Here is a 17,808-nt window from a genome sequence, read left to right on the forward strand (position 1 = left end):
TAATTAATGTAATTAGATAAAAAAATAACAATGGGAACCCCACAATGGTGAAGAACTCGAGCTCTGGCCAGGCACAGGGGCTCACACCTGCAATCCTAGCACTTTGGGAGGCTGAAGCAGGAGGATCCCTTGAAGTCTGGAATTCAAGACCAGCCTGAACAAGAGCAAGACCGTGTCCCTACAAAAAATAGAAAAATTAGCCAGGTGTGGTAGTTCCTCTCACTCCCTCCACCCCCAACCCCATACATCTCTTAAATCCTACCACCAACCTGCTACATTCTGACTATAACACAGCCGATGACATTTTGTGTGTTTATAACATGAACTTTATCTAGTTAGAGATTTTGATGATGTGTTGCCCTGAAGAAAATGTCCTTCACCATCTCCTGCTGGTGAGGGCAGCAAGTAGTCATAATCTTGACACATACAGGCATACATGGGGTTTGATGACTCAGAAGCGTGCCTTCCTTTTAACCAAAACCCTGATGAAGACATCCTGTTAAATCATCTTTTATTTAGTTTTATTTTGCAGTTTCAGAGGTGGCTCAGTTGTTTTAAGTCATTAACCCAGATGCTGTTTTCTGTAACACCAGAGAAATATGCAGGGACATCTTATGAGGTGCCATATCTAAACTATTAATTTGGCATGATTTTGATCCCACTGATCACATCTTCATTTTACCTATGATATTTTCTTTATAGGATATCTGTTTCATTTACTTTTGGTATTCTTTAAAAATTACATTTCATCTTGTTGTTGAAAGTCATTGATTTATAATTACTATCAAATGTTTCTTTCCCTGATGTAGCCAATGAATAGCTTCCAGAGCAGAAAGCTATTAAAAAAAATATAACTTTTTGAGGATGATCCAAATTCTAAATAAAGATCAAATATGTGGTAAATCAATAATGATAAAATGCCATAATGCTTGTATTTCTGAAATGAGATACTATATAAATATGCCTAAATTCATACCTAGTCCATTATAGGTTCATACAGTTTCAAACAATTCACATTCTAAATTGATCTGCGTGTTTGTTTCATTAAAAACAAAAGAGCTGTTAGCATTTATCTTATTAAATTCTTTCTTCCTGTACTTTCTCTATTGAATTTGTAAGTTATGCTTAAGTAAAAGGAAGTAATTGCACTAAAGAATGTACTCTTTTCAGTTTTCCTGAATATTTCTACTGATATTGATTTGAAGATAAGGGTTTACACCATTTGCCCAATCAACATTTTGTGATTGGGTAGAAGCTGATATATTGGGATATTTATCTCTATTTTTTTCCTGTGTACATTTACAAAAACTCTCAAATGCCTTAGAGGAACAATGTATTGTGTGTGTATGTATTCAATTAAAATTAAGATATGTCAATTTTCTGCTCAAATACTATAACTATATGGCAATATTTGATTCTTATGACTTAAGGTTTGGTATTATTCCCATTTTTGCAAATTCAGTCTCACAGCTTCAAATTCACAATATCTGGCAGCCATTTAAATTATAAATGAGAATAATCATAGAGCAGGATTATCATCTCTTTAATTCTAGATATCGAGCTTCTCTTAACCGCTTTGGAAGCCACATCACACCATTGAGTCACATGTAACATTGTTTTACAATGAAAACATGTTTGTCTTTTACATAAGATTGTGATTGTTAAGCCACACTTTCTTTTCTTGGTACTTAATGACAATAATACTTGGATGAAACTGGGAGGGTATTAACTGAACATTGATAAATAAATTAGAAAAATGTTTTTATTATTACAAATATTTTTTCTTTCTCTTTCATACTTTGTAAATTTTACAGCCATTATACTGATAATGGCCTTTTTCAGTGATGTGCTGGCGTGGGCTTGTACTGGTTCATAAGAGCTGATGATTGTGTGCACCTTCCTAACTCCAAGTCTAGTGACGTTGGGTAATAGCTTGAAATTGGCCACGGTGGGAGTATTTACACCATGGAAAGTAGCACATGCAACAAACCAGGCTCTTGTTTTTTTAAACCTGAAGAGCTGGTTGTTAAACATTTACCAGCATACTACCATTACTATTGTATCAATGTTAATTTTCTCATTTTGATAATTATACCAAAGTTATATAAGGGAATATCATTGTTTTTAGTAAATACACCCTGAAATATTTAAGGACAAAGAAGTTTTATGTCTGCAACTTACTTTCAAGAGTTTGGGAGGTTATTTTTTATGGACTTGGCCCACTAAACCTGTTTGGTTGTTTCACCAGTAAAATGGGGATAACGTTAATAATAATAATAATACCTATGTAAAGGAAAACTATTTCTCTACTCTCTTCTGATAGCAAATGAGTTTTCCACACCAGGTGTCAACGTCCAATTCTCTGCAGACACCAACTGGATGTCCTACAATTTAATTGAATTCTGATACTAACCATCCAGAGTTAGCAGAGACCCCAAAGGTAAAGGGCTTACTCCCATAAGACTGCTCCCCTTTTCAGGTGCCAGGTGTAAGTACTGGGTCCCCAAGTTATTCACACTTCTGTATGGCTTGGCTACAAATCCAGGGTTCTCACAACCCTTCCTCAGGTTTGATAATTCACTATAATGGCTCACTGAACTCAGGGAAACACTTCACTTACTATTATCAATTTATTTTTAATACAAAGGATATTATAAAGGATGCAAATGAGAGGCCAGATGAAGAGGTACATAGGGTGAGGTCTGGAAGGTCCCGAGCCCCAAAACTTCTGTCCTGTGGAGTTGGGGTATGCTGCCTTCTTGGCATGTGGATGTGTTTGTGAACAAGGAAGCTCTTTAAACCCTTTTGTTTAGGGTTTTTATGGAGGTTCCATCACGTAGGCATGATTGATTAAATTATTGGCCATTGGTGATTAACTCAATCCCCAACCCTTGTCCCCTCCCTGCAGGTTTGGGAGTGGGTCTGTAGGTTCCAACTCTCTCATCACAGGGTTGGTTCCTCTGGCAACTGGCCCCCATCCCCCAAGAGTCACCTCATTAGCATAAACTCAGGTATGGTATAAGGGGCTTATCATGAGTAACACAAGATGCTCACACCTCACACTCAGGAAATTTCAAGGGCTTTGGAAGCTCTTGTGTCAGAAACTAGGGCCTAAGACCAAATATTATAACAAAAGATACTCTTACACCCTATCACTCAAGAAATTACAAGGGTTTTAGGATCTTTGTGCCAAGAACCAGGGCAGAGATCAAATATATATTTCTTATTATGTCACACTATGTCATGCAGTTGTGATGATTGAATGAGTTAATGTATAAAGGACTTTCGTCAGTGCCTGGCCCTTAGTGAGCATTAGCTATTACTGTTGTTATTGGCTTTGAGTTCTGAACTGGAGTATTGAAGCTTCCAAGAGCCAGGGGCTTCAGAGAGAAAAGTGCTCTTGGAATTCCAAAATCTTGTCTTTAATAACCAAGAACCAAGTTTTTGGGCTTCAAGCAAAGAATATATACTGTACTCATTATGGAGTGTGAGGCTGTAGGATAAAGATAAAGGAGCAGTTTTAAGTCACAAGGTAAGGAAATGAAAAAATAAAAACCAAAATGGAAACCCAACCACCAAAAGTACTCTTCCTTGGTTTGAGGAAAATATTTGGGGAGGATTGGGAAAAAAGAGTCAGAGAGCTTAGATACAATGTGAGGCTTTGCTCCTTGTCTGCCTACTCTTCCCTTTCTGGAGTAAAATCTTTGTGAATATCAATAACGTACATATGAGTCTCAGTGACTATGATGATGATATTTACTGAGCAGTAACTGTATGCCAGGCTGTTCGAAGTGTTTTACATGGATAATCTCATACAATTCTCCCCAAAAAATTTTGTAGTAGGAATTATTATCTTCATTTATACATAAGGACTTTGAGGGCGAAACATCAAGTAAATTGCCCCAAGTTACACAGTTAATAAGCATTGACACAGATTTAGAAGCCAGACAGTAAACTCCAAACCCTGTACCATTTCCACTGGGTTTTGAGATCAGAAAGAATGACCTGTGCCTGGCATCCCACATGGAATTTTGGGAGGAGAAAACCTGGCAGGAACGTTCAAGTGAGGATGGCCTCCAGATGCGCCCAGTGATGTCCACCTCCTGGTATTGACCTCTGTTCACTTCCCTCTCAGGTTGCATCGGCGTAACCAATCGAATATGGCCAAAGTGATGGTGTATGACTTCTAAGGCGAGATCATAAAAGATAATGTGGAGTCTGCCTTGTTCTCTCTCTCAGACTACTTGCTCTGGGAGAAGCTAGTTATCATGTCCTGGGGACCCTCCAGAAGCTCTGCAAAAAGGCCCACACGGTGAAGAACTGAGACCTCTGGCCAACAGCCAGTGAGGACTGCAGCTTCCTGCCAGCAACCACAGGAGCCAGGTTAGATGTGGATCCTCCAGCCCCAGCCAAGGTTTTAGATAACTATATCCCCGATTGACATCTTGATTGTAGCCTCATGGGAGACCTGAGCTAGAACCACCCAGCTAAGTTGCTCCTTAATTCCTGACCAACCAAAACTGAGATAATACATATATATATTTTTTAATTTTAAACCACTAAGTGTACTATGCTATGCAGCAATAGATAACTAACACAGTGTAGCACTAACAAAGGATAGCTTGAATAACAAATGGTGGTGTGGTATGTTTGGGCAAACAGAGCACAAGCTGGTCCACTCCTTCCTTTAAAAACTTTTTGGCTAAGAATGATCTGCCTGGAGAGCCCCTGGGCTAGGGTTTTGGAACCTTATAGCAGAGTCCGCAGTGTGGCCCACCCACCCCAAGCCTACAGACTCTGTGTCACATTAGGCTGAGGACAGATTGGGAGGCAGTGGAGCCAGAGGCCAATGCTCAGAGTCAGGTGGCCCAAGCTCACTCTAGTTGCCATCAAACCTGAGAGAGGTCAGCACTCTGCCACACACCCTTCCTCTCCCTCAGGCACAATACAAATCTCCCAGGAACTTATACAATCCTAGGAGCATGACTCCAGGAAGAGGGGTAAAGGAGAAGGGAGAGGTGGAATAGTTATAAGAGACTGAGTTTTAAATTGAAAGTGACCTGGCCACCTTGAATTGATGAATTTTCTACCACTGGTGAATATTGGAGCTTGAGAGTAAAATTAATTTCAGTTATAGAAAAATAAATTATTTATGGACTTTTGCATACATTATTTGTAGTTACAAATCTTCATACTCACTGTTTCACAGCTGATAGGGACCTCTTGATTCTACAGCAAGAGGACAGAAATAGATCCAATGGTGTCGTAAAACAGCAATGTTAATTTTCTTTATTTAGAGGGTGTCTGTAACTTTGAATTGTCTTTGGTATTGGGAAATAAGTCCATGAACTTAACCACTACCTTCTCATGTTCCTCAAGACATGTCTTACATTTCTTCAAACACTTTCTTTCCAGTATTTCAGATCTGCCCTGAAAGCTGTGACTCTGTTGGAAAAGTATAAGATTTGGGGACAGATTTAATGTGGATTCTGCTATTGATATTAGACAAGAGCTTATTGGATGGCCTCTTTAACGGGGTTAATACTACTCACCTCCATGCATAGATATTTATGGAGATTATTCTGTTATAGCTGGACTTCACTTTAAAGGTGAACAGTGTTGGGTGTCCCGGCTGTGGTGTGGAGAACCACATAGATCTTTAAGGGCTGGTTTGTAAACATGTAATCAGAAGAGCTGGTGCTGCCTGAGAATCCAGAGCAGGTTTTAAATAGCTCACAGAGAGCTAAGCTGGTCTTTCCATGTCCAAGTTATCAAAAATAGTTTCTCGGTTTGTGTGTGACCTTTCCTGGCCACAGACGCTGAGCCCTGGAGGCCACTCTGCCTTTGCCTGTCTCTGGAGGCAAGAGCAAACTCCTGACATTCTCAAATATAAACTGTAAATTAAAAATCTAAATAATCTCAAACACAGCGCCTTCATAGAGACCTGTGAGGCCCATGAGTTTCCTCGATTTGATGAAATCGCTCTTTCTACCAAATACCTTTAAGATAGGGAATGGGGTCTTGGTGGCTGGGTCCTGCCTTCTCTAGAATATTCAGCCAGCAACAGAAACAGCTATAAATAGAGAGAGGCTTGGGGATCTTTTCTAGACAATTTGAGAATCTTTGATATTGTTGATTAACTTGTTTTACCTGACTGGTCTGATAATTTGGGGGAAGAGACTTTAATATGATCCAATGGCTCTGCCCACTTCTTTTCATTAGCCTAGAAGATAGATTCCAACGTTTCTAAATTGATCTTATGAACTTGCCCCCTGAGAACAGTTCTGATGAACACCCATATGTAAAACCAGTGGAAGGAGAAAAATTATTTCCATGCTGAGATATTTTCTAGAATCCCGATCATGTGGAAATACTACAAAACACAAAAAATAAACTAAAAATTAGAGGATAAACGTTCAAAGCACTTAGGAAGCCAAATTTTGGCACTATTCTCCACTTTAAAAAATCTGCTACTTTGATCCAGAAAAATAATATATTTCTGTGTTCTTCTCCATAAAAGGATTTCTAAATTTCTATCTAGCAGAACCTGTTAGGTTTGTATGAAATACTAAGTCATGAGCTTCAAACATCATTGCTAATCAGCAAAGATTTGTTTAATTTTTTAGATGAGTTAGTTGCAATTTAACATTGTTTATTTTTCTGATTCATGATTGTGAGTCAACATTTATTCAAAGATTGGAATAAACAGCATTTTATTTTCCATAGTTATAAAATAAATAGCTATTTCAGGAAATTTTGCAGTACCCTTTCCTACTACCTTAAAGTAAGCAACTCCCTATGCTTGTTGTTTTTCAACTTATTGATTCTTGAACTCTGCAGGAAAAATTTTAAATGATGCATTGTAGGCACTCATAATTTATAAAGTTCTGCTTCTTCGTAATTTTCTTGCATGTGAATATTACTTACCACAGTTTGTTTCAACTGTGTGGATGGAACCCTTTCACATTCACGACCATAACCATTTCTGCTTCTGTTTTTAAATTTTAATTCCTATAGAAAGGAATCTGCCAGCCCAACTCATCTTTTTGATCAAGTCAGAGAGAGCATTCATAAGTCAATGAACAGTGTATGCCTTTGGGCCACGCACCTACTCCTGGCAGACACAGATGCTGAGTCTACGCAAGTTCTCATAGAAAAGGTGTGCAACACCCAGCACTATTGGCATATTACTACTGGGTATAATAAAAGGTAATAACCTAAAGATTACCCTAGTTCCTTGAATATTTAGTTCTTTTGAAATAAATTCCTTACAGTCTGTTATGGCACTCTCAAACTTGATTTATTCCATAATAAGGTTCTCAGGATAAACAACTGAACACAGCTCTTGAAAACTTGCTGACACTGTTGGTTGGCTGACCCAACAGTTCTTCCTACCCCTCAAGCTGGAGAATTTCTGTGAATTTTCTTGATTTTCTGGTAAAAGAAACACGTGAGACATCATGACCACCCTCCTCTTTCTCTTGCCCTGGTTGCTAGTGCTGTGCCTAAACCTCCAGCAGCCATCTGTGACCATAGGGGACTTTGATAAAGATGAGCCACTGATCTGAAGTCTACCTCCGGCTTCCACTCATGCAAGAAAAAAAGAAGACCCTAATTAAAAAAAAAAATTAACTCACATTTCCTATAACTTGGTTTGCATGAAGTCCTAACTAATACAATGAAGTATGGTTACATCAAATATGGCTACACCAAAGTATACTTGTACCCAATACTTAGAGGACTGATGATACTGAAGCCAAACTATTGTCCCATTTTTCAACTCAACAAAAAATTTCAAGACCAATTTCAAAATTGAAAAGTGCATTTATTAGTTTGCTTTTTCCCCTTTCCATTTTTCTGTTTATAAGTCTGGTTGTAAATACCACCTCATATGAACTGAGCAAACTGTATCATTTTACAAGTGGAGGTTTTTATGAATTGGCCATTTCCACTAAAACATTATTATATGCCAATATCAAACCTTCTGCTTTGGAAGAACTCCTAAGATTTACAATTTAATTAATAGCAAAAGGATAAATTAGATTACCTTCATTCCTTTCTTCTTTATCTCTGTTTCTCTCAACTCTTTCTATTCTGAAAATTTTTCTTTAGTCTTCCCATTGTCTATTTTTTTGTCTTTCTCATAGCTGGTTCTTTTATCAGTGAAATGTGTTATATTTTTCATAAAGGATCTGGACATTTTTCTTAGTATTTATGTTATAACTAAGTACTAAGTTATCACTAAAAGTGTGACAGACACTTTTCCGTATGATTTTGTGGGTTTTCTTCTTTGCCTATATGTTATACAACCTGTTATGCAACAGAACTAGTAATGGAAAAGTATTCCATATTTTCAATTTCAAATAATTTCCCCTCATTTTTTTCTGTAGAAATATAATCCTTGTCTGAAGTACATGCCATTATATTACAATTGTGAATTTTTGATCCACGTCAAAGTATAAGATTACAAATGACAGTTAACATTCGATTATTTACCAATATTTTTCTATTCACATGTATAAAAATACTGCATATTTTAATGTTATACCTATCAGCTAAATGTTGTAACATGTTTGACAAATAAGACAGGCCTAAACAACACTAGTCAGTATGTTATAAATGTTTCAAACTGAACAGAGCGAGAATAAAATGCTTAATGTTGGCTGAAACATATTAAAAGCAAGCTTATATCATTTCATTACACAAAAGGGCCACTGTGATGACATATAAATGACAGAACAAAACAGAACATCATGCCTCATTTTTACTAAAATCAAGGAAGTGTAAAAGAATGTATTGAAACAATGTTTCTGCCTGTGTTAGTCTGAAAGTCAAAATAAACATTATTTAACCAGATTCCAAAGTTCAGGGGCAAGATAGTTGAAATATCCCCAACCTTAAAATCACTGTTTGTAGACGTAAACCTTTGTGCCCAACCAGTAAATTATTAAAATAAGTAAATAATGTGTCCCCAGCTTTCCTTATTAGGTCTTGCACATGCAATGGTTTGTTTAGTGCCTTACTCATTCTCTGTAGTTAATTGCTAATGATAGTCCGGGCATTTTTAAATTGGCAAAGGATACTTGAGTATTAAGTGACTGCCAGCATATCCTCAGATGAATTTCAGGTTAGCTATTCTTGCCACATTGTCTTGGAGTTATGAGAACTTCAGTGGAGGGTAGAGTTCTTGCTCTAGATGCTTCTTGAGTGTCCATTCCTTTATTTTCTGTATAGTTCACTTTGTTTTTTGTCCCTAGCTTCTTATTTTGTCTGAGGCAGAAAACTTAGTTTATTCATTTTTAAATAAAAGTAAATTCAGTTACTTTTCAGTCATTTAATTTTGAAATTTAAGCATATTCAAGATATTTCTCCCTTTTAGTCTTTCCTTGCCCTCCTTTGTCCTGGGTTGGAGTTTTAAATTTTAGTTGGTTACGTAACTGCCACTGTGGTGTTGTGGGAGGGGCCTGATCTCATCCAGGTCTTCATTTGTTTTTTGGTCCTAAAATGGATTCTTTTTTCAATTAATTAATTAATTTAATTTCAGAATATTATGGGGATACAAATGTTGTGGTTACATGTATTGCTCTTGTTCAGTTTAACTCAAAGTTATAAGTGTGCTCACCACCCAGATAGTGTGCACTGTACCTGTAAGGTGTGAATTTACCCAACTCCTCCCCCACCACCTGCCTGATTTCCGATGAATTTTACTTCCATGTGTGCATATAAATGTTGATCAATTAGTTCCAGTTTAATAGTGAGCCCATGTGGTGTTTGTTTTTCCATTCTTGTGATACTTCATTTAGGAGAATGGTCTCCAGTTCCATTCAGGTTGTTACAAAGGATATTAGTTTCCCATTTTTTTTTTATGGCTGAGTAGTACTCCATGGTATACATACACCACGTTTTATTAATCCACTCATGTATTGATGGGCACTTGGGTTGATTCCACATCTTTGCAATTGTGAGTTGTGCTGCAATAAACATTCCAGTGCAAGTGTCTTTTCTATAAAATGACTTTTTTCCTTTGGATAAACGCCCAGTAGTGGGATTTCTGGATCAAATGGTAGGTCTACTTTTGGTTCTTCAAGGTATCCACATATAACTTTCCATAGAGGTTGTACTAGTTTGCAGTCCTACCAACAGTGTATAAGTATTCCTTTCTCTCTGCATCCACGCAGAGAGATCTGTTGTTTTGGGACTTTTTCATAAAAGCCATTCTCACAGGAGTTAGATGATATCTTATTGTGGCTTTGATTTGCATTTCCCTGATGATTAGAGACGTTTCATGTTTATTGGCCATTAGTTTGTCTTCTTTTGTAAAGCTTCTATTCTATCTATTTCTGGGCTCTCTATTCTGTTTTTATAGTTTATAATTATGATCTGTTCCTGCTGAGTTGATGTTTTTATCATTATAAAATGTATCCCCTGTTCAGTAGCAAGTTTTTCTTAAAGTCTATTTTGTCTTTTATTAGTATAGCCTCTCCTGCTCTATTTTGGGTACTGTTTGCATTATATATCTTTCTTCTTCTTCTTTTTTTTTAACCAATTTGCATCTTTGAATCTAAGTTCTCTCTTGTAGCATATAATTAGATCATGTTTTTTTATCCATTCAACTTGCCTCTACCTTTTGGATTGGAGCATTTAATGATTTACATTTTATGGAATTACTGATAAGGTAGGATATATGTCTGCCATTTTGCTATTTGTTTTATATATATCTTGTGTCTTTTTTTTCCCTCTGTTTCTTCATTACCAAGTTCTCTTGTGTTAAATAGATATTTTCTAGTGTACCATTTAAATTCCTATGTTGTTTCTTTTACTCTTTTTTAAAAAGTTATTTTCTTAGTGGTTGCCCTGGAGATTACAATTGCCATCTTAACTTAAAGCAATCTAATTTTGATGAATACTAACTTAATTTCAATAGTATGCAGAAACATTGCTCCAGTAACACTGCATTCCTTCCTTCCTCCTCTGTGATATTATTATTATACCAATTATATCTTTGTATATTGGAAAATCATCAACACAGATTTATATTTATTGCTTTATGCAGTTGTCTTCTAAATCAGATAGAAGAAAGGAATTACAAAAATTACATTTATATTTTATTTTATATTTATCTGTGTAGTTACCTTTACTGATACTAGTGTCTTTCATTTTAGCCTGAAGGAGGCCCTCTATTTTTTTTTTTTTTTTTTGTCTTAGCCTACCGAGTAGCTGGGACTACAGGCATGCACCACCATGCCCGGCTAATTTTTTCTATATATATTTTTAGCTGTTCATATAATTTCTTTCTATGTTTAGTAGAGATGGGGTCTCGCTCTTGCTCAGGCTGGTCTCGAACTCCTGAGTTCAAACGATCCGCCCACCTCGGCCTCCCAGAGTGCTAGGATTACAGGCGTGAGCCACCGCGCCCGGCCCTGAAGGAGGCCCTCTAGATCAGATCTCCTGGTTGTGAATTCCGTCAGCTTTTGTTCATCTTGAAATATCTTTTATTTTTCTCACAATTTGAAAAATTGTTTGGCTAGATATAGAATTCTTGGCCGATGGTTGCCTTCTCTCCCCTACACTGTTAGTATGTCATCACACTGCTTTCTGGCCTCTAGTTTCTGATAAATCAGCATTAATATTATCGAAAATTTCTACTACATGATGAGTTGGTTTTCTCTTACTGTTTACAAGACTCTCCCTTTGTCCATATCTTTCTACAGTCTGACTATAATGTGCTTGGGTGTGGACTGCTTTGAATTTATTCTACTTGAGGTTCATTTGTTTTTTCTAACAATATTGGGAAGATTTCAGCCATTATGTTCTCAAATACTTTTTCTATCTCTCCTCTTCCTTCCTACAGACACTCCTATTGTGCATATGTTAGTATGTTAGTTGATGTCATACATGAAGCTCTTTTCATGAGGCTCTTTTCATTTTTCCTTATTCTTTTTATGTCTTGGAGTTGATAATTTCGCTTGATCCATTTTCAAGGTCACTGATCCTTTTTTTCTGCCAGGTCTAATCTATTGTTGAGATCCTCTGGTGTATTTTTCATTTCAATTATTTTACTTTTCTACTTAAGACATTCTATTTGGTACTTTTTTATAGTTTATAATCTTTATTAATATTCTCTATTTGGTGAGATGTCATTGTCATAATTTAAAATTTTATATTAACTTTCCTTTAGTTCTATGAATATATTTGTAATAGGTGATTTAACACTTATTTTACACTGATTTCACAGTGCTTTTCTCCTGTGTATGTGCCATATTTTTCTATTTCTTTATGAGTCACATATGTTTTTGTTGAAAACTGGACCTTTTAGGTAATATAATATGAAAATGGGGTCCTTATTCTCCTGAGTTTGTTGTTATTGTTGTTTTATTGCTGCTGCTGGTGTGTGTGTGTGTGTGTGTGTGTGTTTAATCACTTTCCTGGACTAATACTGTGAAGTCTATATTGTGGGTTGAATTATGTCCCCTCAAAAAGATATGTTTAAGTCCTAACTCCCAGTAATTCAGAATGTGTCCTCATTTGAAAATAAGGTATTTACAAAGATAATCAGTCAAAACGTGATCATTTGGGTGGCCCTAATCCAATGTGACTGTTGTCCTTACAAAAAGGAAATCTGGACACAGAGATAGGTACAGAAGGAAAATGATATGAAGACTCACAGGGAGAAAAGAGCATGTGACGATAGTGACACATCTATAAACCAAGCAATGCCAAGGATTGCTGGAAATCACCAGAAGCTAGAAGAGGTCAGGGAGGATTCTCACTGAGAGCTGTCAGAGAGAACATGCCCCTGCCAATGTTTTCATTTTGGACTTCTAGTCTCCAGAACAGTAAGACAAAATATTTCTGTTGCTTTAAGCTACCAGTTTCTGACATTTTGTTATGGCAATCCTAGGAAAGTAATACAGTCTATATTGCCCATGGTGTGCAGCCTCTGAATCTCTACTAAGAGGGGCTAGTATTCAGCTAATGACTGATTAGAGATTTCCTTAATTGCTTTGCATGAATAAGTCTTCCATTGCTTGCCAAGGAGTTCTGTGTACATGAGTTGAGAGATTCTGGTGCTCATGCAGTTTACTAGTCTGTCTTCAGCTTCACTTTCTGTTTGTACAGGGCCTCAAGGTCAGTCAGAGGTGAGACATTGGGGCCTCTGAGATCTTTCCTGACCATTTGCACAGCTCAGAACATGCACGTGACCTAGATCTTCAGGAATATACCAAAGTCTTTCAAAGTCCCTATGCACATGTCTTTTGTCAGATAGTCCAGGCTGGGATTTTGTTTTCCTAAACTGCTATTGTTGCTTTAGGGAATTGTTGTGTTAAATAATTGCAGTTGATTGTTTTAGACAAATGCCCAGAAAATAGGGATTTCCCCACAAAGCCACCTCAAAGTCATACTAAATAACAACAATGCCCTGCAAATGTGACTTTTTCAAAGAGCTGAGAGATATGTCACATAAGAACATTGCTCTAGAAATGGGATGTTTTGAGAAGTACCTGGTTTGCTCCTGTCTAGTGGCTGAGAGACTGCTATTTTTCATAGCCATCGTGACTCCAGGGCTGCTGGTTTTGAAGGCTACTTCAGAGCTGAAGAAATGAGGCTAGAAATAGGATAGAAAAAAAAAAAAAACTCACAAATGCCACTATTTTAGTAGAAGTTCAGAAGTTTTTTTTTAGTATAAATTCTCCTCAGATTATTTCAAGCCTTTTGTTAGTTTTTAAAGCACTAGAAAAGTTCATTCTGACATTTTTTTCTAGTATGTCTCTGCATTTATGGTGGAATAGATATATGAGGATCCTCAATCTGCCATTGTGGCTACCATACCTGTTTCTAAATCAGGGCTATAAAAAGTAGAGTTTATACAGGCACACTGCACTTTATTGTACTTTGCAAATATTATATATTTTACAAATTCAAGGTTTGTGGCAACCCTGCATCAACAAATCTATTAATACTATTTTTTCCAACAGTATGTGCTCACTTTGAACCTCTGTGTCGCATTTTGGTAATTCTTGCAATATTTTAAGGTTTTTCATTATTATTATATACGTTATACTGATCTCTGATCAGTGATCCTGGATGTTACTATTGTATTATAATTGTCTGGGGGCACCACAATCCGTGCCCATATAAGATATTGAACTTAATCGATAAATGTATATATTCTGACTGCTCCACTGACCAGCTATTTGTCCATCCCTCTCCCTCTCTTTGGGCCTCCTTGTAGCCTGAGACACAACAATATTGAAGTTAGGCCAATTAATAACCCTACAATGGCCTCTTTAAATCAAAAGCCAGAAGTGATTAAGCTTAGTGAGGAAGGCATTTTGAAAGCTGAGATAGGCCAACGCCCCGGCCTAACAGTTAGCAAAGTTATGAATTTAAAGGAAAAGTTCTTGAAGGAAATTAAAAGTGCTACTGCAGTAAATACGTGAATGAGAAGACAGCAAAAGAGCTTTATTGGTGATGTGGAGAAAGTTTTAGTGGTTTGGATAGAAGATGAAATAGCCATAACATTCCCTTAAGCCAAAGCCTACTCCAGAGCGAGTTCCTAACTTTCTTCAAGTTCTGTGAAGGCTGAGAGAGGTGAGGAAGCTGCAGAAGGAAAGTTGGGAACTAGCAGAGGATGGTTCATGAGGTTTAAGGAGAGACGCCCTCTCTGTAGCATAAAGGTGCAGGGGAAGCAGCAAGTGTTGATGGAGAAAGTGCAGGACGTTGTTCAGAAGATCTAGCTGAGATCACCGATGAAGGCGGCTGCACTAAACAACAGATTTTCAGTGGAGACAAAGCAGCCTTATGTTGGAAGAAGATCCATCTAGAGCTATAATAGCATTGGCTTCAATGCTTCAAAGGACAGGCTGACTATTTTGCTAGGAACTAATGCAGCTGGTGACTTAAGTTAAAGCCAATGCTCATTTCTCCAAAAACCCCAGGACCCTACGTCTACTCTGCCTGTGCTCTCTCAATGGAAAACAAAGCCTGGATGGCAGCATATTGTTTACAGCATGGCTTCTTGAATATTTTAAGCTCACTGTTAAGACCTACTGCTCAGAAAAAAAAGATTCCTTTCAAAATATTGCTGCTCAATGACAATGTAAGGGGTCATGCAAGAACTCTGATGGAGATATACAAGGAGATTAATGTTTTCATGCCTATTAACACAACATTCATTCCCAGGCCTATGGATCAAGGAATAATTTTGATTTTCAAGTCCTCGTATTTAAGAAATACATTTCATAAGTCTATAGTTGCCATAGATAGTAATTTCTCTGATGGATCTGTGCAAAGTAAATTGAAAGCTTTCTGGTAAAGATTCACCCTCTAGATGCCTTAAGAACACTCTCAATTTACAGGAGGATGTAAAAATATCAACATTAACTGGAGTTTGGAAGAAGATTCCAATTCTCATGGATGACTTTGAGGGATTCAAGTCATCAGTGGAGGAAGCAACTGCAGACATGGTAGAAACAGCAAGAGAACTAGAATTAAAAGTAAAGCCTGAAAATGTGATTGAATTACTGCAAGCTCATGATAAAACCTGAATTGATAAGGAGTTCCTTATGTATCAGCAAATAAAATGGTTTCTTTTTTTTTTTTTTTTTCCTTGAGTAAATATTGTGGGGAAAAAAAGGGTTTCCTAAGATGGAATCTACTCCTGGTGAAGTTACTGTGAACATTGCTGAAATGACAACAAAAGTTTAGAATATTACATAAACTTATTTGATAAAGCAGTGGCATGTTTTGAGAGGACTGAGTCCAATTTTGAAAGAAGTAAAATGCTGTCAAGCAGCATTGCATGCTACAGAGAAATCTGTTGTGAAAGAAAGAGTCAATCAATACAGCAAACTTCATTGTCCTATTTTAAGAAATTGCCACAGTCACCCCAACCTTCAGCAACCACCAGCCTGATCAGTTAGCTGCCGTCAACACCTTCCACCAGCAAAAAGATTAGGACTCCCTGAAGACTCAGATGATCGTTGACATTTTTTAGCAATAAAGTGTCTTTAAATTAAGGTATATACATTTATATTTAGACATGCTATTGCACACTTAGTAGACTATAGTATAGTATAAATATAACTTTTATATCCACTGGGAAACCAACAAATTCATGTGACTCACTTTATTGTGATATTTGCTTTATTGCGGTGGTCTGGAATGAACTTGCAATACCTTTGACTTATGCCTATATATTAAAAGCATGGCTTTGGCTAACACAAAACTAGATGTATATCCTGGCTCTTCTGCTTCCAAGGTAGATAAATGGACAATAGTTATCTTGACATCTATAAACCTCTTTTTGCATATCTTTACAATTGAGTTAATAATATATACTCTACAACATAAGATTGACACTTTCAGGCTGCCCATCATGACAGTTCTTCTCTTAGTAGAGTAATTATAAAAAAAGAAAAGTGAAGATAAACTGAATAACACTGTAAAACCTTCAGGTGACAAAATTTAATGTCCTTCAAAATTTAATATCCTTTAAAATGTATTCTTTCTGTTGTTCTCAGCCTCCCATTTCAAATGTCATTTATAAGCAGTCATGGCATGACAGTTTTTCATTTAGCTTTCCAGAGTTCCTGTGCAAACCTCAGCATACCTGCATGCTGTGTAAAAGATACTCCTCTGGGCACTGGAGGAGCTATGCAGCTGAGCCTAATATTGAATGACTTACACATCTTCCTCTTTGGTGTAGCAGCCACACACAGATGCTTCAAGACTATCCTCCTTTAGACTGGAGGGTGCTGTTCCAAGGAGTGTATCCCCTGAGTCTGGAGAATCTCTGATAGTTCTGAAAGTGAAGAGAAATGTGCACGATACCCCAGCCCAAGTCTCTTGTCTCACATTCTACATTTTCAGTCATGGACCTACCTGAATAAGGTAGTACTCCAGGGATGGATAAGATGGCATTGCCTTTGGCTCCTTGTATCAGTCAGGGCTTGGTCAGAGAAGCAGAACCTGTATATCTGTATCTATCTATCTATCTATATCTCTACCCTTACCTGAATGTCTATGTCTATCATCTATGTACATATTTATAAAAATTAAAAGGATTTGATTTGTTACAGAGATTTGACCTTCTGCCATTGGGAGGTAGGTAAGCAGTCTCTATAAGGCTGTTGTCCTAATTCTGAGGCTGGAAACTTGAAGTTCAGGCAATCTAGACAGGGTGATATATGTAAAAGTGAGAGAGAGCAAGAACAAGCTGGAACCCACAGACAAGAGTTCAAGACCATGAAGATGAATGAAATCCATGTCAGCTCTTATTACCTCTGACCTGATGGTGTGGGTATCTTACAGAAGTGGGGGCCCATCATCAGCAAGCTCAACACACACCCCTGACCCAGGGTTTGGAGCTGAGGGAAGATCTTGGGGAAGGTGGAGCAGCTGCAGGCTCGGTCACTGCTCCATGCTAATGAGGCAAGCCAGTAGATACGTGACAATGACGGCAACTATGTGGGCCATCATATATAAAACAATGTATGTTGTAAAAGAAAAACTACACTGAACACTTCTTAAAAATGGCAAGACATGTTTCAGTTGAGGTACTGCAGTAGGAAGAGAAACTTCCATATAGAACTGAGCTTAACTCTGAATACAGCAAAGACAGCTGGATATTTTTAGTCAATGAGCAGAATGAGGGGGTCGGTGGCTGGAAAATTACCAGGATGAACTTGAGTAGATATGGGGGAGTGGAGAATTACTGCTAAACTGAGCTCAGCTGGCCAAAGATGAGGCCTAGGCAAGAAGGGAGCTCAAAGGAGCCTGACTATGGTTTGGTCATGGAGGGATTCC

Source organism: Eulemur rufifrons, chromosome 3, assembly GCF_041146395.1.
Source record: "Eulemur rufifrons isolate Redbay chromosome 3, OSU_ERuf_1, whole genome shotgun sequence".
In the NCBI taxonomy this organism is placed as follows: Eukaryota; Metazoa; Chordata; class Mammalia; order Primates; family Lemuridae; genus Eulemur; species Eulemur rufifrons.